At 41.6% G+C, this 26192-nt stretch overlaps 1 protein-coding gene across 7 annotated transcripts in view; it reads left to right on the forward strand.

Annotated features, from left to right (window-relative positions):
* The window catches only part of SV2B (synaptic vesicle glycoprotein 2B), a 197222-nt gene that overhangs the window by 72387 nt on the left and 98643 nt on the right, over positions 1 to 26192 (forward strand). The window contains exon 1 of one of the 7 annotated variants that reach the window (XM_073882280.1): positions 26014 to 26035. The exons of the other annotated variants lie outside the window; for them this stretch is intronic. The gene's annotated coding sequence lies outside the window, so the exon portion shown is untranslated. Of the gene's footprint in view, positions 1 to 26013; positions 26036 to 26192 lie in introns of those variants that run through there. 7 annotated transcript variants of the gene reach the window in all.

The raw sequence follows: 26192 nt of genomic DNA on the forward strand, positions 1-26192 counted from the left end.
TCTTTCTTTCTCTCTTTCTTTCTCTCTTTCTTTCTCTCTTTCTTTCTCTCTTTCTTTCTTTCTTTCTTTCTTTCTCTTAAAGATATATTTAGTTATTTGAGAGAGAAAGAGTGCACTGTGGAGAGGGACAGAGGGAGAAGAGAATCTTAAGCAGACTCCCCACTGAGCCGGACGTGGGGCTCAGAGCCTAATGCCAGACTCAATCTCACAACCCTGAGATCATGACATGAGCTGAAACCAAGAGTCAGATGCTTAACTGACTGAACCACTCAGGCACCCCATTTCTTAAATTATTTTACAAATAACCCAATTCAGTTTCAAGCATGACTCCCACATGAGAGAAGTGACATGTGACAGCCCCTTTACTCAGAGAAATGACAGCCTCATTTTGGCTGCCAAACTGATTATGCCACTTATTTATCTAATTAGTTAATTGGGTGAGTCATTATTTGAAGACAATGAATTGAAATAATATTTTTAAAGGAAGATTTAGGGCAGTAAGAAGTAGTGGGGTTTTTGTATGCATAAAAGGCAAGGGAGAAAATACTACCTAGCTTAAGAAAGTCTCTGATGCTATGGAATGTTATCCCCATGGTTCTGGACTCTCCCATACTCTCAGTTTTAACTAGGATATGGCTGGGTGAGAATATGAATAGATATCAAATGAGATTTTACTACTGAAAGAAGAGGGGCTGCATGGAATTCTCCCTTCTTCGTATCATTGGGTTGACCTCTATTAATTTTTTTTAACTTTTAAACAATTTATCCCATTATGTATATAAAAGTGCAATTATGTAGTTAAGAGCATGGGCTCTGTGTCACATTTCCTGGTTCATAACTGGGCACGACCATGGGTTTGCTCACATCCTTAGGCAAGTCATTTAATTTCTCAGAGTTTTAGTTTTTTCCTCTGAAAAATCGGGATGATAATGGCTCCGACCTGGAAAGGTTAGAGAATGTTCATAAAATGCTTCAAAAAATGCCTGGCACATAGTAACTTTTCAATAAATGCTACCTACTAATATCTTCCTTGGGCATCATGAGCAAATGGTGGATGTTGTGAGACTTGATGCCGAGGGGCCAGTTATTTCTTAGGGCAACATTTTGGCCTTGGTAATGCTCTCTAAAATGTCCTGGAATCTTTCCTAAGGTCCCACTATTGGAACCTATACTGCCTTCTGATTCATCACCCCAGAACTTTCTATTCCCCCATTTCTTTTTTTTCTTTAGCTTGTTTTTTTCCATTGCTAGTCAGCTGCTTCTTCCTTCGTGAGCTTGGAAAGTGCTTACTCATGACTTACCTACTACTTCAAAGCCATATGTTTCATTTTATCATTGACATCCAACTTATCTATCTGACCTTCACTACTTTATTCAGAATTCGAGTAGTCAGAAGCAATTGCCCTTCATCTCCTCAAATGTTTGCTTGGAAACTCTAAGTCAAAATGTCACCATGGTGTCTTAGGCTTTCTCAGACTATTTTGCATAGATGTAGATAAAATATGCATATATACTTGGTGTACAGCCATAATACTACTACTACTAATAATAATAAAATTATTATGCATTTTCTTCAATTAAGATAAATATAAAAATTTATTTCATTTTTAAATGAGGTATGATATTAGAAATTATTCCATCTTGTCATGGAAACTTCTTCTTCTTTTTTTTTTAGAGAGGGGAAGTGGGGAGGGTCAGAGGGAGAGGGAGAGAGAGAATCCCAAGCAGGTTCCACGCCCAGTGTGGAGCCCGATGCTGGGCTCGATCTCATGACCCTGAGATCATGACCTGAGCCAAAATCAAGAGCCCGATGCTTGACGGACTAAGCCCCCCTCAGGCACCCCTGTCATGGAAACTTCTGAATCAGATGTTCTCTCTATCCAGTTGAATATCAACTTAAAGACATTCAAGAAAAAAAATCTCTAAGAATCAAATTTATTTTGATTTTGCATTCACAAAGATCTGCAGCACATTTCTGGTTTGTTTTGTTGTTTTTTCTGTTTGCATCTATTTGGCTTTTTGCATGTCGTTCTTTTGACATGATACAGATGGCATTTTCCTTCCTTCCATTTAAATAGTCAGTGGCACTGCTTGACCTGAAAGATATGCATCTGTCTCCCACATACTGATAAATGCCCTGGTCTTGTGAGTCCAGAGCTCACAGCTCTATTAGAAAATATTTTGTTTTTCCCCAGCAAAGCATATGAGAATGAATGAAATGGAATGGAGATGATTCTGCCCTTCATACCCAAGGTCAGTGTCCTTTGAGGCTTCCTGGGAAAAATAGTACATTTACAAAGGTCAAATTGCTGAACTGGAAAAGTGGTATAATGGTGATTAGGGTGATGATCATGGCTTAAATTTGTTCAGCCTTTACGCTGCACTCAGTAAGTCACTGAACTCTTTAAATACCCTGTAGGGTAGATCTTATTATCTCCTTTTCCCAGCTGAAGGAACTTAAAACTCAGGAGAGTAAAGTAACTTGCCCAAGGTCATGTTGCTGTGGCCTGACTCCAGAACCCACACACATCATCCCCTTATAAGGCTGACCAGTGTTTTGTCATCAGCATGCCCTGATGACCCAATGGGGTCTGGCCAGACCCCTTTGAAGATAGGCTCCTGCCTATCTGATGCTCTCTGGACCCCTGCTCCTTTTCTCTCCTATCTTAATCATTTATAAATAAGGGATTATTACCCTATGATATTTTTCTTCTTTGAACAAATGTGGATGTTGGCCCCAAATTTCCTGCTTACTTTCTCCTAACACAATATGCCCTGGCCAATCTGGATATTTGTCAGTGAGATGTGGAATGAAAGGCTGACACTGGTTTCCTTTACATCCAAAGCTGGTACCTACAAATCTTTCGGAGACTCATTTGACAGCTCATTGTCATAAACATGTTTTCTTTTATGTAAATAGAACTAATGATACAGTTTAAGTTTCTTTATGCTTTGCTGGAAATGAGATAAAGTGCTGAGCAAAAATTATTTGTAAAGCATATTAAAGGGGAGCAGCATCATGATAAATATAAACATCATTATGCATGGAATTGCCCAAAGCTAGTTTCAAAGCTCAGCTCCACTACTTACTACTTGCTGTGTGCCCTTTAGCAAGCCACCTGACCTCTCTGAGACTTGGTTTTCTAATTTTTAAGAGGAAGTAAACTCATCTACCAGCAGAGTTATTTAACAAGCTGCAGAAATGTGAAAAGATTTATGTGCTTAATGAACTTAAAAAATAAGTCTCATCTTTCCTAAGCAGTTAACTTGGAAGCATGATGTATCCACCAAATGCACAAAAGAAATTTATTTGGAGGACTTGTTTACCTTTTTAAAGCACACGTTGTTTTGGCACACATGTTTGAGCATGCTCTATTCTTATAATGAGTGCAGGAGAAGTCCTGAATCACACACAAAGCATACTTTTAAGAAAAACTGACAGGCATTAACATTTCACAGGCATCCATCCCTGGATGCGTGAATATTGCATTAAAAAAATCTACTGGCATTACACTTTGTGGCATATTGTTGGAAGTGAATAATTTATCTGGTGTGACTGCTTGAGGAAATATTTCTCCATATCTGCAAGTGGATTCTTCTTTCTCATTTCTCAATAGATATATTGCATAGGTAAAATGAATTTTATAATGCTCTTAAATGTTTTTCAGTAAGAGATGAATTTCAGAGTCTCACATTTAATCAATAATTTTCTAGTTGACAGCAGAATAAGAGAGCATTCCAACCAGTTTGCTCAACAGCCTCAGAAAACAGCAGGTAAAGGTCACTGTCCAATGTGCTGAAAACTACTAGGGCTTTTGAAATAAGTGGCCCTGCTTTGTTTTCTAATATAAAATCCAAATTTAAAAATACTTTGCAGTATTTAAAGTAATTTTTGTGGCTTGTAGGATAACATCTGTCAAATACTGGTTTGATACCTGAAAGAATAGTAATAATCCTGAAATTATTTGATTTTATGTTCTTTATTACGACAATAAATAAGAATTTCTCCTGCTGCAAAGATAAGTGGATTTGTATAATTTTATTAAGTGTAAATTATGACTAATTTAATAATTTTCTATATTCATTTATTAGGAAGCAGCACTTGGGATTTGTGGGTTTTCATCTGCACAAAACTTTGACTATATTTCTTTTAAGGCTGGTATTTGGATGCTTAAAGCTTTTAAAGAAAAACTGAACCACATAATTGAAGGTTAAACTAACTTTGATTCACTATATTGGATTTTATTTAAAACTACAAAATCATAATAATGAAGTTAATTTATACTCATAAGATACCCAAATATGAATTACTAAGAAATTTGGGGTTGAAATTTAACATGTTGTATTAAGACTATATATTAGCTTTTATTTAGTTATTTTGTTTTATCCATAAGTTTTCCTATGCTCATATTATTTTAAAAGGAGTAACTACAGAATCATAAATACAGAGAGCAAACCAGTGGTTGCCAGAGAGGAGGACAGTGGGGGGATGGGTGAAATAGGTGAAGGGGATTAAGAGGAACAGACTTCTAGTTATAAAATAAATAAGTCATGGGGGTAAAAAGTACAGTATAGGGCATATAGTCAATAACATTGTAATTATTTTCTATGGTGATAGATGGTAGCTACCCTTACCATGATAAGCATAGGGTAATGTATAGAATTGCTAACACTATGTTGTACCTCTGAAACTAATATAGCCTTGTATGTCAATTATATTTCAATTTTTAAAAAAGGAATAAGTATAGGGAGATCAAGTGAGATAGACAGAGCTCCACCACCTGCTTTCTACAGAGGCCAGGACAGGTCCCAGGAAGATGTCAGTTGGTTGAGTATGTCCTCTAACTTCTTGAGTCTGGAGAATTTGGAAGCCAAAAGAATGCCTTTTACTTTGAACATGAATGCATGGTTTGAATGGTAAAGTTATCTACAGGCTTTTTTTGAAAAATTATTTGGAAGCTCTCATTGTTATAACCCATCAACTATTATTATAGGTTGCTCTTCTTATTGTTCTCATGACCTAGCTTTTAATTTTTTAATTAATAAAAAATTAATTAATTTTTTTAGAAGCCTTAGCTTATCTGCATTCTCTTTCTTACTTTAGTTTTTTTTTTCTCCAAATTTTGCCCCCTCCCCTGTTCCTTTTGTGGATCACATTTAGTTCATGGCACACTGTCATAATTGGTCCTTGGAAAGATGTCCTGTGTTTTGTGATCTAGTTATTGTCATTCTTTCCTCACCTCCACTCAGAGGCATCCACTCCAACATGTTTGAGGAGTGCACCTACATACATTCTTAAAATATAGTCGTAATTGTTTTAAAAAAGATTTTATTCGTTTTTTTAGAGAGCGCTAATGGGAGAGGCAGAGGGAGAGAGAGAATCTCAAGCAGACTCCCTGCTGAGTACAGAGCCTGACACAAGGCTTGATCTCACAACCCTGAGATTCATGACCTGAGCCAAAACCAAGAGTCAGCCACTTAACCAACTGAGCCATCCAGACGCCCCTCATTATTTTATTTTTTTATGTATTTTATGCACATAGATGGCACTGCATCATAGTTTTGTTCTGTTTCTTCCTTTATTGTTTGATGCTATTTTTAAAGATCTACCCATGCTAATAATGTATATGTGCCAATGTGTACATACATATATGTTTATATGTATTTCAGTGTTTCTGACTTTATAAAGAAGTCAATTTTCTCCAAATTAACTTCCCAATACAATCTAATTGTAAGAAAATCCTCCCTTAATATATAATGTTGCAATCTCATATATGAATATGGTAAATCTCTCTGTATATAATATATAATATAAAAGTATTATTTGGCAGAGTTTTAGATTTTCTCCATAATGGTCTAATACACTTACTTTTACAATAACTCCTTGATACTTGTTAGATTTTATTGCTATTGTGTACATTATCTTATTTCATATTATGTTTTCTTGTTAGTTACTGCTGATAAGGAGAAATGTTATTTATTTTAGTATGTTGATCTTTTATTACCTAGCAACCTTGGATTATTAAATCTCTATGAATAATCTACATGAGAGATCACATCATTCATCAGTAATGCTCATTATGTCTTGTTACTTCCAATGTTTTCTGTTTTTCTCTTGCTTCATTCTTTGCCTAATTCCTTTGGTGAGGACCTAATACTATGTTGTACAGTTGTGGTAAAAGTGTGCATTATTTTCTTGATCTTAAAGTGAATGCATATAAAATTTTCTCGTTAAACATGTTGTTTCCTTTAGGTTTTTGGTAATGTATTTATCTATAGTCATAAAAACTTATTTAGAGTGCTTTCTTTTTCACTAAATTCTGAGAATCTTCAATTTCCATTTTTATGTTTTTAAAGATTGTATTTATTTATTAAAGAGAGAGAGAGGGAGAGTGGGAGGAGGAGCAGAGGGAGAGGGACAAGCAGACTCCACACTGAACACAGAGCTTGATATGGGGCTCGATCCTACTACCCTGAGATCGTGACATGAGCTGAAACCAAGAGTCAGGTGCTTAACTGACTGAGCCACCAAGGTGGCCCTCCATTTTTATTTTATCTTTATCCCAGACACAGAGTATTTCTTATTTTTCAGACATATGTTGTTGATTTCTAATTTTATTGCTTTGAGGTCAGAGACCAATATGTACGAAGCTTCTGTTGTGGCCTGGTACATTGTAAATTTTTGCAGACATTTCATATGTATCAACACACTTCTACATAGAAACTTCGTTAGTTCTTCTGTGAAATGACTTTGTGTTCGCCTACCTTTTTCTGAGAAGAAAGTACTAAAATCTCTAGCTTCTCTCCATAGTTTTAGCAATGTTGCTTCATATATTTTGATATGGAATTATTTAGAGCATTGCGTTCATGACTATTATAATTTCTTGATCTGGTGCTTCTTCTACCAGTATATGTCATGTCTTTATCCTTATGATAATTTTTACCTTAAATTTTATCTAGTCTGATATTAAGGTGTTCCTGTGAATTTCTTTTGATTCATATTGTTTCATTCCTTTATTTTCAACTGATAAAGCTTCCCTCCTTGACCAAACTTCTGCCAGCCTCCTTTTAACCCTCAAAAGTACACCTTGACCTTGGCCTGCTAGTCTTTGTAAAAATGACCTCTTGGGGCCCCTGGGTGGCTCAGTCGTTAAGCATCTGCCTTCGGCTCAGGTCATGATCTCAGGGTCCTGGGATCGAGCCCCGCATCGGGCTCCCTGCTCTGCGGGAAGCCTGCTTCTCCCTCTCACATTCCGCCTGCTTGTGTTCCCTCTCTCGCTGTGTCTCTCTCTGTCAAATAAATAAAAAAATCTTTTAAAAAAATAAGTAAATATGACCTCTTGAATTGAGTGTTTCTGTTACAAGATCTGAGGGCAGTCTTGGAAGTGACATTTCGCCTCATTGAACTTGAAGCTCCTCATTTGCAAAATGAGATAATATGAGTATGTATTTTATAGTGGATGTGAAAAGAAACTAATGAAATAGTGTGTCAGACGTGATATTCTTGATGTGCTCATGGACAAGAGAGTCGTCACTGAGCTGCCCCCACTATGGCTCTAAAATTTTTGATAAAATTCTTTTACAAAAGGATCGGAAGGAAAGGGGAGAACAGGTGATGTTTTCTTCTGTTTCACAAGGTCAGGGAATTTGCTGTGATTTTTAAAAACCATAGGGGCACCTGGCTGGCTCAGTCAGTGGAGCACATGACTCTTGATCTCAGGGTTGTGAGTTCAAGCCTATGTGGAGCCTACTTAAAAAAAAAAACAAAAAACAACCATACATAGTTTTTTTATGCTGTGGACAGTTAATGACTTCTATCTAGCAGCTTCTTTTTATGAAGTGGGCCTTAAGGATTGGCATGTGATTCCTAGCTTGAAATCAAGCTTGTGCTCTTTGCCAAGCACCTGCTATGCAGGCTCCCAAGGCTAGATAGGATGGATGTTGTTTGCTGCAAGTTCACACCTGTCATTTTCAGGCATGTGGCTGCTTTCATACTACACATTACTTTTTGCCCATTTTTTTCCTTCCCAAAGTGAAAAAAATGCAAATCTGGTCACTAATTTGTTTTCTGTTAATACATAGTGGTCACTTTGACTCAGTGAGGCATCTGTTTCTTGGGCATCTGTGTTGGCTCAACAGCATGCCCTATTCAGCTCTTGGAGGTGAGCGAGTTGGGGAGAAGGCAGCAAGCTGGAAGGGTGCTCCTGCAAGTGTTGTGGGAGGGGAACCCCTACAAGGAGTTTTGGCCATGCCATCCTGATGTCCCACCATAGAGTAGTACCTCAACAAACATTTGTTGTACCCTGTTGACTTGACGTGTATGGTTAGCCTCTCATTTCCAATGAAGTAGGGCTAACTTTGCTCTGCCTTGACATTTTCCAAACTGAATATTAAAAAGAACAAGAACAAAAGCAACATCAGAGCCAGGGAACCCCCTCAGGAAGACCCAGACCACCTATGGTTCCTCCTCTCCCTTGGAGCAGAGCAGATAGTGGCTCCACTTGCCAGGTTTAGGCTAGAAGAGGCAGATCTGAGAGTGGACCCACACCGTGCATTTTTAAAATGTTAAGGCCTTTGAAGACATCCATATATATGAGAAAAGCACAAAGACACTTTGCTGGCACAGAATGAAAGCAGCGATCATCTCAAGTTGCTTCACATCCTACTTCTGGAAAGCACTCAGCTTTTGTAGCTGTCCATTTATATTAACATGAGGACTAATTCTCAAGCGAAATGCTTGTACAATGACCCCAAAAGAGATCACTGGAATAGATTTAAGTGGGATGAATGTGCTTATCAGCTCAGAAACAGCAGGCCAGAAAAAATATTTTATTTGTTTTCTTCCACATTATAGCATGTTTAAATATATCAAACCTAGATTATGACCTTGAGGACCCACCCAGTTTTCCCCTCCTTTTGTAGTGGAAATGTGGGAATTGCAAACCTGTGTTTGTGTTAGCTAACTAATCATCAGGGGGGGAGATGAGTCAGAGAGCTTTCTTTCCCATAGGAACCTGGCCAGGGCACTGGGATGCTGGAATGGCTATCTGCTGCAGGACAGGATCGTATTTAGGCTGAGTCAGCTGAGATTAGTGGAGGGCAGTTTCGATTAGTGTCCTTACTAGGGGAATTCTAGAGAGAAGATGATGTTCCAGTTAAGCAGAAATGGCAGGATAGAGAAGCAGTGAGCTCTGGTTCTGTCACTTGAAGGACAATGAACAGTGCCATGCACATGGCACAAGAAGGCTTGGCTTCCCCCTTTTTGCTCTGCCTTGTAAAAGTGTGACCCTGGGCCAGCCCACACATGTCTCTAGACCTCATGAACTTCAGCTCCTGTTTTGATAGAGTTGGGGTAATGCCTTTGGGCAGCTGAGTTGCTTCCAGTTTGGGGCAATTGAGAGTAATCTCATTTGGAAACACCCTCATGGACACACCCAGAAATAATATTTAATCTGGGCACCCCATGGTCTGCTCCAGTTAATGCATAAAATGAACTTTCTCTACCTTCTAGGGTGCTGGGCTGGTTAAATGCAACAGTGCAGATAAAGAATAACAGAGTGCCTGACACTTGATGATTACCTGCTCTAGCTGCCTTCACCAGGTTATGGATGTGGATATTGTTACCTAGGTACATTTTCTGTCAGCATTGGGATCGGATGGCACAGGGGAGGGCTCGTGTTCTGCAGTTGTATTCTATTATAGCTGGAACAAAATATGTCTCTCTCTTTAAAAAAAAATCTGCAGGCACCAAAAACATCCATATAAGGGAAACTGTTTAAGTGCTTTAGGCTTTTGCTCATAATAATTTATTAAAGATCTGCTACTAAAAGTGTCTTCTTTCAAAAATAAATCAATAGTTCACACATAGGCCAAGATACTAAAATTCTCTTCTTGCTAGAAATTAGTCATGGAGAGAAAAATCACATTTGATGTATTTGTGAGACATTTATTCACTCTCCTATGTCCCGGGTGTGGCACAAGCATAAAATGATGCAGAAAGCATTGGTCTAGAGGATGTATATAATTCTATATAAAGAATTAAAGTATGAAAATAAGATGCTCTAAGTGCTGTTGTATCACAGAATTACATGGAAAAGCTGGGAGGGACATGTTATGTCTAGGTGGGTCTTGGCCAATGCCTTGATGAGGAAGAGACATTTGAATTGGGTTTTATAGGCTAATTGGACACCCCTTGGATATGTGGGACCCTGTGGGGTAGAAGGAGGCTTGGACTGGGAAACGGGCTATGGAATGTGGCTACAGATGAGGCAAGTAGCTGAGGTTAGTTGTAAGGTCCTCCATGCCAAGTTAGGGAATTTGGATTTGATTCTGCAGCCAAGGGAGGGATGTTGTAAAGTCATATGCATTTGGCACATATGCCTTGGAGAAACACCAGAGACAGAGAGGAAGGAAAATTGGCAAAGTTATGAACTATCCTCTATTTATATATCAAGCAAAGCTTTTTTTTTTTTTTTTCTGGCTTAACAAGGTGTGTCTGCTGGGGTTTGTTCAGATGACATTGCACTAGAATAAGGGCTATGCCATTTGGGACTGTTAATGAGTAGAAATGTCTCCATGGGGTAAATATAAAGGAAAGGGGAGATGTAGGAGGGGAGCCCTGGGATTCTAGCCAAGCACAGGGTCAGGCAGGTAATAAGAAAAATGACTATTTTTCACATAGCACCAGTGACATGTCCGGCTGTGACACTCAGCCCTACCACACCAGGCAGTTGAGATCTAATCCCAGGGCTATGGGATCTTGCCTTTCTTCTGCTTAGCCTGTCAGCGCATAGATGCTGGTCTTAGATGGTAGCAAATGAGGAAAGCCTGTATACCCTGCTTCTGATAGATACAGGAGTGAGGCTGGCCTTATCAAAATATCAACCTTCTTCCCAGAGAGTCAATATCAGTTAAGGTAAAAGAATGTTCTCATCCTAGTTTTTAATAGCAAAAAACCTTGCCATAAAGAAGAGAACAGATCATTAAAGAGAAGTATACAGGGGAATACGATATGGCAGTTAAAATAAATTAATTAGAACTACATATATGCTAAATAAATGTAATATAAATCTCTAAAATATAATGTTGGGCTGAAAACCAAGGATATTTACAAACAGGATACAATTTATAGAAAACTTAAAACACATCCAAAACATACTGGACACAGACATTAATATGTAGGAAGATATAAAAACAGTTGAATCTCTGGAAGGAAGAGAGAGGGACAAGTTGGGAAGGGTCTACACAGGGGGCTTCAGTTTTATCTGTAGTGCTTCCTTTGTTTTGAAAACAAAGCCAGTGAGGTAAATGTTAAGTTATATAAAGCCAGCAGTAGGTTCATTATATTATTTTCTCTTCCTGTTCCTGAAGAGAAAGAGACATTTCATAATACAAGAAAATTTTAAAAGGACACTCTTTAACCAGGGCACCAAGGCCTACTCAAACAAAGATGTTACTTTTGACACTGAAGGAAAATTTGAATTGCTTTTTCTTCCCAGTGGCAGCTTTTGGTTTTTATCCATGGTGCACAAGTGTGAGTGTTTGGGGGTCTGTTAAGTGGAAGTGGACACATTTATCCAAATGGAGTATTATGTTCATACCAGAAACCTGAAAGCATATTTTCTTTAAAAGAAAGGCAGGATATGTTACCTTAATGAGAGAAGGGCTTGTGCTCTTGGTAAGGGCCTAGGCCACAAAAGATGCGGGGCATCAAAGGGGTAAGTGTGAGCTAGGGTGGAAAGCCAGAACCTGGCTGTGGTGATCTTGCCCCAGGGGAGTGGCTGGAGATCTTAATGCTAATTTTCAAACCTGGAGCCTGACCCAGGCTAGTGTGCATGTGGCCTGAGCTGGTGGAGGGAGCAACAGGAGCAAGGATTCTAACTATGTGGAGATTTCTCTCTAGGGCTGTCACCATCTCCATGTGTATTTAAAGTTGGAAACAGCACGTTATAAGATATACTTTCTATTTTGAACATAATACTCTTTTTGTCATGTAAACTACAGAAAGTAAAACTCAACAGATCTTGGGGGAAGAATTTTCAGGAAATCATCTGACTCTTAACCACCCCCATCAGTCCTTGGGAGGAAGAATGAGGATTTGGGAATGAATGGCCATGAGATTTGTTGGAAGAGGGGGGAGCATGCTCAGGGGACCAGAATCTTGGTGGTGATGATGAGAGGGCAGGGGCAGGGGAGGAGGTGGGTAGAGAGCAGTTGACAAAAAAAGTGTGCTCTCAGTGAGAGCTCCCCACCTGGAATTGGGGTGAGTGGGTGGGTCATGATTCTGTTTGTCAAATGCTGCTGTCACAAACCAGGGTGCCTCTGGGGAAATGTTAGGCCCTTAGGTGTTTTGGGGCAGAGCAAATGCTTTGAGAATCCCAATTGTAGGTAGTGGTTTTCCTTGTCTGTTTGCAAGCCTGTTCTTATTGAATTGGGACCACAGGCAGTATGGGCTGAGAGGAATCCATCAAGGGATGCAGGTTTCAGTGCCCAGGTAGGGTGATGGGTAAGCCAGGTAATGGAGCAGAGGCCCAATGGAAGTTTCTGGACATGCACAGTGGAGATGAGGGCTTGGGGGGTTATTCTGGGTAAAGGCTATTAATTTCAGGCCCACTTGCTGATGAAGAAGTAGCTTTGAACTACTGAGGAGGAAAATTATTCTTTTCCTCTATCCATCTTAGGTTCATTGGCCAGGGCCCTGTCAATTAAACTGACCAAAGACAGGTGAGCAAGAGAAATAAACTGAAGCTCTGGAACAAGTGCAGTGCACACAGGTGTGTTCAGCAATGAGGAACTCAAAGCCCAAGAACTTGGGCTTATATAGCATCTTAAGCAAGAGAACAATACATTTTGAGAGAAGTGACAAGAAGAAATAGAAACACTTTGAGCTTCTAGGGTGGCATATTGTGGGAAGGCAAATATGGGGGAAACTAATGGAAGGGAAGGGCTTGTTAGTAATATTAGTTACGTAGACTCCTCCTGGGCCGCCTTAGGCCAATAAATGTCTAGAATTGTCTCTGGTGATGAAATTCTGTTCTTTCTGGTAGAGAGGAAAGAGGGGACACCTTTGCAAATTCAAGTCCTGCTTTCAGGCAAATGAGAGAGGACAGAGACCTTTTCTTGTATATGCTTCTCAGTTGTCTTCAGCTCAAAACAATTAATATGCCTAAGTGGTATATTTGTGGGTGGCACATTCTGCTGCCCTTCAGAATGTATTGTGGCAGTTGGATGATTAGGTGTGCTTCTCACTGCCTAGGGACCAGATGGAGCTGGGCCTGAGTGCCGAGGGGCTTCAGATGTGTGGGCCAGCTAAGGAGGCAAGCTCTTGGTTTTCTTCTGAACTGTTACCAGAGTTTGACTTTCTTCTGAACTGTTACCACTGGTTAGGACTTCCCATATTTCTATATCTGAGGTGCATTCAAAAGTCCAGGAACTGCCTTGATCCTACACAGGTTCAGGCCTTCCCTATTGCTTATGTTCTGATATTTGATAATTTATGAAGAGGTAAGGTTTCTGCTGAGGGAATCAGATGCTTTATTTTTGTGTCTGGTCTTTGTGGCCCATTTCACTGAGATCCAGGTGGAATTGCCCTGTCAGAATCAAGCTTTTGATCTTTGAAGTGCTATTTCTAGAACTGACAAGAATGATGAGATACAGAGAGTTTAGGGATAATTATTGAACCGTATGTCTTGAAACCTATTCAAATATACAGGTTCTCCCCACTATTTAAAAGTAGAGCATTCCCATGAAATCCTTCATGGACCAAAATGATGTAAAACAAAGAAACAATTACCATTAATTTATACAGAAAATTTTTTGAGCATTCCCGGACCCCCAGATAACTTCTCTTAGGCTTTTCTGATACCTTAGGACACATCTTGCTAACAGATGCACAAAATAAATCAAGATAAAGCACAGCTGCTCAGACAGTTCAAAACTCTGGCGCTTGGTGCCTAGGTACTGAGTGTAGTTCTGGGGAAGGATGGTGGTGGAGGGGGGCACTCTTGCTGCTTGGGGTGCATGCTGCCTCTATAACGGTTTGCCACAAAACAATCCCAGAATGCTATTTTCACTTTTTTCACAAAAGCAAGACTCTTCTCCAGATTTCTTTTGGTTAGCAAAAACAAGTAGGTCTTTCTTAAAAGCAAGTGGTGTAAGGTAAGGTGAACTTTCAAAAAGTGGGGGATACCTGCAGTTAGAAGAAAGACAAATGTCAGCTGCTGTTGATGACTTTTTGAACACATTTGTCTGGGGGATAAGGGAATAAACATCAGAGGTGCTGGCAGGGACCATTAGTGGCTGTCGGGCACTCCAGTGTGTCAATGGGGGCTTTCACATGGTCAGTGATGGCAGACCTGGCCCAACTCATTAAAGGCAGATGCATGAGAAGGTCCGATGGACTGGGCCAGAGTTAATTTATTTTCCATAAATAAATTGAAAGCCATTATTTTTCTATTTAGACGTACTGCCAATTCTGAGATCAAGGAGAAGGATTCAACAAATCATAACTATTTCATGTTAGCTATAGTTTTAGGGAAATAGACATGCTGGCCCCTCTGTTTGAAATGCTCCCCCACACCACCCTACACCCTGTGTCCATCTGACTACACCCTATTCATCTTTCAAAGTCAAGATCAGGTTTCATCTCTGGGAAGCTAGTCTTCAGATACAGCAAATCTCCCTTCCTGGGCACCATCTTGTACTGGATTGGGTTCAGGGCATGCTACCCCAAAAATAACACCTTGACACATGGAATATTTTAAGCTGAAGGAGTTTGAGAAAATGGCAGAAACAGGAAGGTCATTCTGACCTGCCTTTCTTTGTCCTTCTTCCCTTAAACAGTCATAAATCCTGCATGTGAGAAGTATCCTCCCTATACCCAGAAGAAAGGAGCATCTTTATCTTTGAAGCCAAAGGAACTCTGAGAAGAATCCCAACAAATAGGCTTTACTAAGTTTCCCCCAGTTTACTAACTTATCTCATGTTCTATAACCTATCATATGTCTATCTGACTGCCCATCCTCATCAAAGCTAGCATAAATATACTCAGCTATAAGTGTTTCTTTGGGTCTTCATTTCCTTACAAAGGATCCCATGTCATGTGAAATGTATATTAAATAAATGTGTAGGCTTTTCCTCCCCTACATACTGCATATGAATCCTCTAGTTTGACATCAATTGAGGGGATAATTTTTATTTTTAAATATTGTGCTTATTGAATAGAACCCCTGTTCTAAGCACTTCTCTATATATTTATTCATTTAAGTCTCATAGTGAGCACAAGAGGTTAAGTACAAATATTCTCCCTGTTTTACAGATGAGAATAATGAAGCCCAGAGAGGTGTAGTATCTTGCCAAAGATCACACAGCTCATAGTAGTAGAGCTGAGAGTCACCTCTGCCTATGGAATCTGTGTTCATAACCAGTGTGCCATGCCGCCTCTCCCTAAATGCTACAGTCTAATAACAGCTACCTTGCATCCATCTGGATCTCCCGATCCTGTCTCACCTACAGCCAAATCTGGTCCTCCCTCGGGTTTTTCTTTTCATCTCTGTTCATGGCTACTCTATCCTTGGAATTGCTCAGACCCACAAATCCTTGATTCCCTGACTCTTTCCTTGCTGTCACACCCGCATCTGATTCATCTGCAAATCCGGAAGGCTTTACCTTCAGCATCGAGCCAGATCTGGCAGTTCCTAACACTTCCACTGTAGCTGTGCTGGGCTAAAGCCCCTGCTATTGCTGGCCTGGATGATGGCAGGACACTCTTCCTGTTAGCTTCCCTGTTTCCTTCCTTGTTTCCCCCACCCCTGGCCTATTCCCAACACAGCAGCAGCCAGAGTGATCCTTTTGAAATCTGTCAGATCGTGTCACACCTCTGTTCAATATCTTTCATTGTTCGTGACTTTACACTTGCACCCTTTACTTGAAATACTCTTTAAATATCTACATGGCTCACTCCCTTCCTTACTTCCTGGTTCTACTCAAATATCAACTCACTGGAGAAGTCTTCCCTCACCTTCCTACATAAAACAACTCCATCATTACTGCTGTAGGTTCTGTCCCCCTTAACCTGATTTCTTTTTATGCACATCACCTATTTTACATTTACTTGTTTATTTGTATACCTCTTGCTGCTCTGGCTAGAATGTCAGCTCTATGAGGGCAGAGACTTTGACTCTTGTGCCCCATGCTGTGTCTGCAGTGCTGAGAATAGCACTTAGCATACAGAAGATGCTTAATAAATATTTACAGGGAGAACAAAGAACATTAATGAATGAGGTGACTACTTACTCTGTGCTAGTCACTATTAAAAGCGTGTTTATAGACATCATCTCTTTTACTCTTTCACAAGCCCTCTGAGTTCCCCCTAGGTGGCTCTGGAAAAATTATTTACCTCCGTTTAGCTCAGTTTCTTTGTCTCTGAAATGAGCAAAATAATATTACTTGCTTCTAAGAGTTAAGCATGTATAAATCCTGAGAACAGTGCTTGGCACACAGTTCCTGTCCCAGGTTGGTTCCCTGAGAAACAGACGGGGTGGGGGTTAGCATGCAGGATTTGTCCTTTGGGGAGCAACACTGGAGGGAGTAGAGAAAAACACAGGAGTAGCCAGAGGGAGGAGGTTGTCACAGTCTCATTACTCCTGGGAGTGCAGGAACCAGAAGGACCCAGGAGAATTGGCTTGCACTGGGGCAAGTGTGCCTGGCCTTTGTCTCTCCCATTACTAAGTCATTGGCTTCAGGCTTCTCTGGAAGGGGGCATGGCCTTGGGCAAGGCCATTCTCTAGGGTAGGCTGACAGCCACCCACACTCCCAGCAGCTGGGGAATGAGGGTTGCAGCCTTAGATGTGTGTGAGGATCTGGGTGCAGCATGCCAATACCCCCTTCAGTAAACTTCAGTAAATGCTCGAGATCACACCTTCTTACTGCATTGCCTTAGCCTAGCAATCACTTGCCTGCTAAGAACCTCCAGTTATTCTAGGGCCCATCAAGCACAGGGCAAATGTCACCCTTTGAGAGTCTCGGCTTGCCTGCAGAGATTTAGGATTGGATTTGATTTATAAGCCTTTCTCCCTGTAGACTTCCTCAAGTGGGGGCCTTGCCCAGATGCCCCATGACTTAAGACAGGGCTGAGATATCGGCAGGTTCTACCTCATCCCCTGTGCTCAAATGATTTAGAACAAAACAGAGTGAGCCCTTTGAGTGGTCTAGGGTCAGCAGTCTTGTGTGTGGTACCATTTATTTATTTTTTTAAAATTTTTTATTGTTATGTTAATCACCATACACTACATCATTAGTTTTTGATGTAGTGTTCCATGATTCATTGTTTCTGTGTGGTACCATTTAAAGGAAATCCCCCTGCCACCTGGAGTTCTACCATTAGACTTCCATGATGTATTGAAGCATTTAAAAAAGCATCAAGAGTGTCCTGTTGAAATGCAAATAACTCTGTGAAAGTTAAAGACTTGAACCTTCATGATGAAATACCTTTATATCTTTATTCAAAAACACTGTTAAATATTCCATTTTAAATTATTCCAAATGCAGTAATCTTGTTCTGGTTTAGCTTGAACCAGAACAAGATTATGCTTTTAGTGAAAACAGTCTGGATTTCTTCATTTGGACATTTTCTTTGAGGGGAGTTGGGGTCCAGTAGAACCAGGGCTTTAGGCTAGAGAAGTGGAGTCTAGTGTGAGATGTGTTCTGGCACGTGATGAACTTCTGCCAAGTTCCTTACTGTCTCTGAAGCTCATTGCCCCCTTTGTGGAATGGGTTCTATCTAGATCTGCATTGTCCAACACTAGCCCTGTGTGGCTATTTGAATTTAAATTTAAATTTAATTCAGGGCCTCAGTCCCACTAATATTTCAAGTTCTCAATGGCCAGTCATGGCTAGTGGCTGCTATAATGGGTGATACAGAAATGTTGGGGTTCAGAGCCAACAACCAAGGAAGAATTCTTGAGATATCTTCAGTGCAAAAGGTGGTTTTATTAAAGCACAGTGACAGGACCCATGGGCAGAAAGAACTGCATTGGGATTGTGACAGATGACTGATTATATACTTTCAAGTTGGGAGGGTTTAGGGATAGCACAAGCCTCCAAGGCATTTTGGAAAGAAGGTTTCCAGGATCCTGAGGGGGCTAGCTATTGTTAGGAAAAGGTCCTTTATTACTGTTTAGTAAAAACTCAGTCATGAGACCCTTCAGATGTATATCAGTGGGCCATATGCTTGGAAGATGATTGCTAACATATATCTTGGAGGAACCAAGGGAGTTTCCAAAGGAATTTTTATATATTAAAGTAGACTTACAGGATCCTGGGGGAGGTGGGGGGCAGATAATGTTAAGCTAAGATTGCCTTTTGCCCTTAGCCAAGTGTCCACATTGAGGGACCTGAGCTCTCAAGCAGACTCTCTGCTCAGCCTGATGCAGGGCTCTATCCCATGACCCTGAGATCATGACCTGAGCTGAAATCAAGAGTCAGACGCTCACCTGACTGAACCACCTAGGTGCCCCAAACCTGTTTTTAACAGAGGGGCAAACCGACATTGAGGGGGTCAAGTAACTTGCAGATCTGAACTTGGATTCAAACCCATGTTAATGTAATGCTGAAATAGGGGCCCCAGTTTTGTTTGTGAATAAGTATTTGCTAAAAGCTCCCCAACTCAAATTGCTTTAGAAAGAAGTTCAATGATTCTTTATTGTTGCATTTTCTCTTCTCCCTCTTTTGTATCTTCTTCTTCTTCTTCTAGAAGGCTTTATTATCTTGGTACAATGCACATGAGTCTCCTTTCTCAGAGGTAACTACTGCTAATATGTTGTTCCAAAAGTTCAGCCTTCCAACAGGTTCTCCGTGCATATAGACATATGTATGTTATTTCTACATATGGATGATTCACTGATCCATAGGGGGCTGCTCTTCAGAGGCCTGGTTATGGCTACTGTTTCGAATTTCAGTTCAGAAAAGTCAGAAACCCCTTCAGGAATTTCTTTGGATTATAATCAGATTGAAAACTTTCAGTTTGCCAGGGACTTCAGAAGGGGACATAGTGCACAACTCCCGCTGGGAAGCTAATAGTCACACAACTGGGAAGCTAACAGTCGCACAATTGCTCTGAGTGAATGGGAGTGGGGGGGAGAGGATCCACCACTTCTTAGGAGGATAATGGGGTTGTCTTCTGGTTTGTCAACTGATGTGTTCATGAAGTTGTAAATGTTAGACCAGCTTAGTACCTGTTATCTTTCCTCTGGACCTGAGTGTACTTGAAAGAGAGCAAGTTTAAAGTCAGGGGTGTCCAGAGGAGGGAAAAATGGGTCCTCAGATCAATCGAGAAGTTTGAAAGGCTGATGCTCTGATGTTAAGATCGCTTGTTTTGCTGCATCACCCCAAGTAGGAAAGAAGATTGTGACCCAGCTCTGGGGATGTGTGTCTTCCAGAGAGGCCTGGGAGAGCGAGAAGGGGGCACTTTGGTTGAACAGTTGTCTTGAAAGCATTCATCTGCTGCAAATTTTAAAAGGTGGGGCTGAAGAATACCTTTGTGGAAAGCATCCTGTTGAGAGCCAATAGTTGCCCCAATGGGGCATCTTTCTAATCTCTGTATCTGAAAGTGGCCTGTGTGATGCCCACCAGGGAAGTGATTTGTTCAGTTCATGCAAACAAAGGGCCAGGTTTTTAGGAGCATGTCTATCAAGTCCGTGTGGTCAGCTTGAGATCAACAGCGGAGCTGAGGTCTCTGAGCCCAGAGGAAGCAGCCGTCGCTTTTCTGATTTGGTAGAAAATGACCAGTTGCTGGTTTCCAATTCTCCTAGCAGAGACCACTCCCATTTTGCAAAAAGTTGTGTGCCTGTCCTTCTATTTATATGCACAACAGCTTGCAGATTACCTCTCTTTCCTTAGAACTCTAGGGGGAATCATTCCTGTGTGGTTTATGATGAAGAAAAAAGTGTTATTTTCCCCTTTGAAAGGAAAAAAAGCACTGGGTGAGATGGTTTCAGGGGCGAAAGTTCCCAAAGATCATTTTGCTAATGACACTCGCATATTCACGGAACACAGAAAAACATCATATATTTGGTTTCAAGGCTCCTGATGAAAACAGCATGCTGCTCTGGAGGTGGACCCAGGATGAGGCCCGAGGAGGAGCTGTCCTTCATGTGATATGATGCGGTGATGTGCCATCTGTCTCTAGGATGATTCTAGTAGCTGTGGAGGAGCCCATGAAAATATCCCTGCCAGGTCTTCTCAAAATTCATCTTTTTCCCTCCTTGTCTATGACAGCCCTCTATATAATAAGGCAATTTAGAAATAAGAGGGTAGTAAAGACCCATCTTTTAAAAAAAACGATGGTCCTGTTACCTAGATTCTCTCCTACCTGCCCCTCCCTTTGATTCTCGCTCAGGATGCCAGGACATCGCTCTCTCAGAGTGCATTTTCATCTCAAGGGCAGTTTAAAGGATGTGGTGATGGGTTCCGTGGGTCTCCATGGCCCTGAGCTTCATTTGGGCAAGTGTCCAATCTCCTCTTTATTTTTCTTTTGTAATATTATATTTATTGAGGGCCTATCAATGCAAAGTCCTGCCATCTACTACCTAGGAGACAAAGATGAATACGAGATGGACCCTGCCTTCAAGGTGCTTATAGTCTAGGTGGTCAGCTGCAAGAGTACGCGATGTGGGCAATACTACTTTTGGTGGCATAAGCAGAGTTCTTGAAAATGTTGACATCATTTGAATATTGCCCTTGCCAAATTTGTAGGCGTAATTTCAACAGTAAAGCCAAACAGTGGAAAAGGGTGTGTCAAAGAATTACATCACCCGATTAGCCAGAGACACCAGAGAGATAACTATGTGATATTCTGTGATAATGTGGGGAAGCCCACACACCTCTGCAGAGGCCATGAGGTATAGCGCTGCCTCTTTCCAGGTTTGTGACCTTGGGCAATGCTCTTGGCCTCTCTGAGCTCCTGTTTCCCAAATCCACCTCCCAGGTCTTTGTGAGGATAATGTGAGATTGAGTGAGAAAACTCCCGACATACACTATAAGCTCATTAAAGGGTTTCTTCCTCTCCCCTGTCCTTTCCCTGTTACTCTAGGATTTGGAGCAGAGCCCAGAACTGTACAAAATGCTAGGCTCCAGCACTAAATATGTTTGCAATCCTGGCAACATTTTAGCCCTTTCTAATTACAAAGTTTATACTTTGCCAAAACTGAATTAGGGGCGAGGACACAGAGAAGTGGGTGGGGGGCTAATTATAGAGACTAAATACACTGGAGTGGGGGGAGGGGAGGGGAGGAGAACCACAGGGCCAATCACACCCAGAGACTGAGTAATTCCAGGATAATGAGAAGTTGCAGACAGGAATTCGGACATGCCAAGATAATTAAAAAATATATATTATTTCAGGGAAATACATGAGACTGATAAGCACAAGATGAGCTAGCTATGAGCCTCTACTTACGGTTTCCCCAAAGTGAGAAGTGTGGGGAGGTTTCTGGGGCTGAGAGAGCTGCAGGCTGATGGGGACCAGGGTGGAGTTGTAACTGGGCAGCAGGGAGCAGGTGACCCTACCCAAGCAGTGTGGGTTAAGTCCAGGGGCCCCAGCCATAGAAGGTGGGAACTACAGGTAGTCCTAGAGGAGGGAGCATTTCCGAGCTGGGTAATTGTAAGGCTAGAATGTAGCGAAAAGCTGGTTAGTTTCAAGAAAAAAAAAACATGCAGGAGTGGTAAGAGGAGAGTACAGGTGAATCAGGACGCCAGGACACCAGGAAGCGCTCCCCCAGCCTGCCATGGCTCTCTGACTTGCCTTTGGGGCAAGTTGGGAAGGTCTTGGATCCTCCTTGGTATCATTTACATCAGTTTGTCCATCTGCCAGTCTTTATGTTACTCCCAGATCTAAATCTACAAAGTTTTTAAAGATCCAGACTTTCAACCAGTGTCCCCTCCTGGACTAACACATTTGTTTTATGCCAGTTCTGTATGTTTACTTTTGGGGGCATACTTCCAAAGGATCTAACAAACAGCAAGATGGGGAATATCTTATGGGTGAAGAGAGGACCCTATCCTTACAGAAAGCCTGTTGTTTGTAGATTTAGTAAAAATGTCTATCAACTAGGATATGATCTTGTTAATATTTTCCTTGGGGTTCAGGGCACCTCCCATGCACTAGGAGCCCCCCAAAGTATTCATGAAATAGTGAACAACTGTCATGATGACAATTTAGTAAGGCTCACGGATGCAGAAAGAGAGGAAATGAAGCTGGGGAGGTGGAGTAGGTGTTTCATGAGGGTCTTTCAAGGCCAAATTAAGGACAGTGTTTTGAAGGTCTCGAGAAGCCACGTAGGAGATGATAGTCAGGCTGCATGGAGGTGGGCTGACGGCATTGAGGGAATCCGGTTGAGCGATGCGCTAAGGCAGTGCCAGTGGGATGGAGTGCAGGGCGTGTCTCCAGACCTTGTTTGTTCGGCATAGCGTCAAAAGTTAAAAGCGAATAGGGTCAGCTGGCAAAATCTGCAGGCCACACAAGACGGGGATCTCTGGCTTTCTTTGATGATGGCCATGGTAGTCTTCAAAGACACATTCAATTCTTTTATTGGACTAGTGGTCTAAACTATTTGTTCCTTCTCTTCAAGTCAGTCTTTCAACCGGGAGAATTGTTTTGGAGTCACATCTATTTGGGGAAGGACAAAAATGTGTCTGAAAGGCCCAGCAGGTTCTAATAGCTCTTCTTGCTCTGGGATATTGAAGTCCACCAGCAACGTGACCTACCTAGAAATGTTCCCTTAGATAACCCCGTGTTGTGTTCTCTGAGCCCCTCGGTGGATCTGCATAGCACAGGGGTTCCATTTAATGCCTCTTTTCTTTCCAAAGGAAGTATTTCTTCAGGATCACTAGAGAAGGGAGCTGGCATGGGGTGGTGGGGAGAGGTGGTCAAGACCCTGGCCTGGGGGTGAGGTGTGGGGGTGAGGATTCAGGGTAAGCCAACACAACAAAACAAACAAAACCCCCAAAACTTCCCTCCATTCCTTTCCCTTTTTCTAGCCTAACCTAAAATGTGTCTGTGCCAGTTTTTCTCCTCAAGCTTCAAGGCATCAATTAGTTCAACACCCTCTGTTGTCACTCAAAGGCCTTCCCAGTCTGACCCTAACTTCTTTTCCACATTGATCTCCAGTCATCCTCCCCAGGTCCCCCTAAGCTCCCTCTTGACTCATCAGCTTCCCTGGAGTTACATCATTAGGTAATTTGGCATCACCGAAGGAGAGCAGAATATGCCACCCCAAAAGATGTCACCTTGGCCAATTGATTATTTTGAATTGAGCTTACTTAAGAAATAGTTGGTGCAAGAAGGATCCTTCGAGCCTCCTTTGTTCCTCTGAAAGCTGGAAATAAATCCCCCTTGTGAAAAGTATGCTCCTGGGGCACCTGGCTGGCTCAGTCGTTAAGCGTCTGCCTTTGGCTCAGGTCATGATACCAGGGTCTAGGGATGGAGCCCACATCGGGCTGCTTCTCCCTCTCCCACTCCCCCTGCTTGTGTTCTCTTTCTCTCTGTGTCTCTCTCTGTCAAATAAATAAATAGAATCTTTAAAAAAAAAGAGAGAGAGAGAGAGAAAAAAGAAAAGTATGCTCCTTGTACCAGCAGGGTAGGAGGCATCCTCATCACCAGACATAGGAAACTTAGGGCTAAGACGGCTGTATAAAGAACACTTGTCACTTCTAAACTAATTTACTACCCCAAGCCCAAACCCCTTCATCTGGTCAATTCTTTACAAATTTATTGTTTCTTTGTCTAAAAGGCTGCCTGCTCTGGTCACTTGAGTATAATACTCTTTTTTCTTTTTGGTACTCCTGTACATACAAAATTAAAATTTTTTCCCTGTTAATCTGTCTTATGTCGATTATTAGGCCAGCCAAAGAACCTAGAAGGCAAGAATGGAAAAATTTTCAACCCCTGCATTACCAAATTTGCAAGATTCACTGTATAATTTTGTCACTCTGAGCATTTACTCGGGCACATATGTTCCTAAGTGAACACACAGGGATGTGCTCAGTTGTTGGTGTTCAGTGTATACTCTGTTGAATGCACTTGATTGTAAGGTAAAGTGGAATTGTAGAGGAATGTTCTGGTATAGAATAGAGGAAGCCAGATCCCAAGGACCTGGGTTGGGGACTCCGAGTTGTCTGGCAGGCAGGCCCTCCCAGTTGTAGCCAATAGATTTCTGTGCACATTTAAGGTTTCTTCGAGCTAGCACTGGTTTCCAGGAGAGGAGGTAAGTGTATGGGGGAGGAAGATTAGTATAGGTGGAGAGTTTGAATCTGGACTCTCGAACTTACTGGCTGTGTGACCTTGGCAAGTGCCTTGACCTCTCTGAGCCTCTCTTCTATGAAATAGAGAAATAAGGATATCTATCTTGTACTGTTGTGAAGTTCGGTGAGATGATACATTTTTTGTACTCAAGGGAGAAAGTGTTGCTTTTTTTCTACTTGGAAGGCAGCGTTTTCTGTCTGGGTGGTATTTGCCAGTTTTCCAACAATCATGCATAATTCTCGAGACTTTTACCATATCACTGGCAAAGATCAAACATCACCTGTACTCCCGTTTAATTAAAAAAAATAAACTCATTCTTACTAACAGAATACATTTATTTAGGAAGGAGACTATATCAATCCTATAACCATAGGATAACTATAAAAACAAACACAATGAAAACAACACAGTGTTATGTTACTGATGTTCAGCCAGATACTGTTCTCTGCTAAAGGCTGTGAATCTAAGGCTTGTTTTCACTTTGTTGCAAAAGGGCAATTCGTGAGTTAGCAGGTAGGTGGTAGAGCTGTGCTGGTCCCCCAAAGAAGATTTTGATGTCCTTGACCATCAAAAGGGATTGAAAGAACAGTGAAAAAATACACTCACACTTTCTCTATGTGATTCAGTGTTATTTAATGCTATGCTTGAACACCTTTTGAAATCATGTCAATTCCCACAAAAGATAGCATCTTCCACTTTGGGAAATGCTGGCATTGATCATCAGTCATTTGAGAGCACAATATTAGCCCATGACTGCAGGGATGTGGGTCATGGTCAGGATCTCTAGAAGGATGCTGGCACTGGGTGGGGAGAGGTGGTCAATAACCTGGCCTGGGGATGAGGGGTGGGGATGGTGATTCAGGGCAGGCCTGCAGCAGAGTGGAGTGCTAAAAACCCAGAGGGTCTCACCTCAAAGGCTGCAGATTTGCTGCTCAAGTGGGGTGAGGGTAAGGCTCTTATTGTGCTTTTGCTGCAGAGGTGAGGGAATATGGAGAAATGCAGATCTGGGTGCTGGGCATTTATATAATTATAGCTATTTTTATGGAGCTCTTACCAAGGTTTCTGAACATATTAACTCATTTAATTCTCATAACAACCCAGTGAATAAAAATCTGTATTCTCTTCATTTCACACATGAAGAAATTGCAGCCTAAAGGTTAAATAACTTGCTCTGATTTTCTGAGCCTGTAAGTGGAAGAGCTGGTATCTGTAAATGTATGCGGTGGCCAAGAATTTGCTTTACAACATCACCCAAGGCAAGAAAGAGCATTCAAAGTGTTTTTCTTAATCAAATCTCAGTAGTGTTGGTAGATGGCCATTATCAGTCTTTGTTAGGTTTCCCTTCCCCACTCCCGTGGGTGGACCACTTAAGTGGTCCCCCAAACAGTGGGGGTGCCTGGCTCTTAGCCCATGGCTGTGGCCACCATGGTTTTCCTTGTTCTTCCTGCTACTCAGGCTGCCTACAAGAGCAAGCTTTGTGCTCTCTGCTAGGCAATTCCCATCTGGATAATACAGTGACACCACTCAACAATTCCTGATTCTGTTTACAGATTGTACGGCCGGGTAGGACCCCATTGCTGATCCCAGGGCTGCAGGATTAATAGTCTCCATAGCTGCCCCCCAGCTCTCCTCCATCCAGAGTGCTGCCTGTAAGAGAGACTAGGGTCCACCTCCTCTCGGGGAACTCACTTCCTACTTCTCAGAGTTCCCCTCTCCCAGAGCTTGGGCACCTCATCCGTAAGTCAAAACACCAGCCCCTCTGCCTCTTCCCTTCTAGATTAGCTCCTGGGAGAGTCTAATTGTCTGGAGGGTTGGTTGAAGGCTTCTTTGGACTTGCCCTTGAATCAACACACACACACACACACACACACACACACACACACACACACACACA

Source organism: Callorhinus ursinus, unplaced genomic scaffold (genome assembly GCF_003265705.2).
Source record: "Callorhinus ursinus isolate GAN/ISIS: 27379988/994484 unplaced genomic scaffold, GSC_fseal_2.0 scaffold45, whole genome shotgun sequence".
NCBI classification, from domain to species: domain Eukaryota; kingdom Metazoa; phylum Chordata; class Mammalia; order Carnivora; family Otariidae; genus Callorhinus; species Callorhinus ursinus.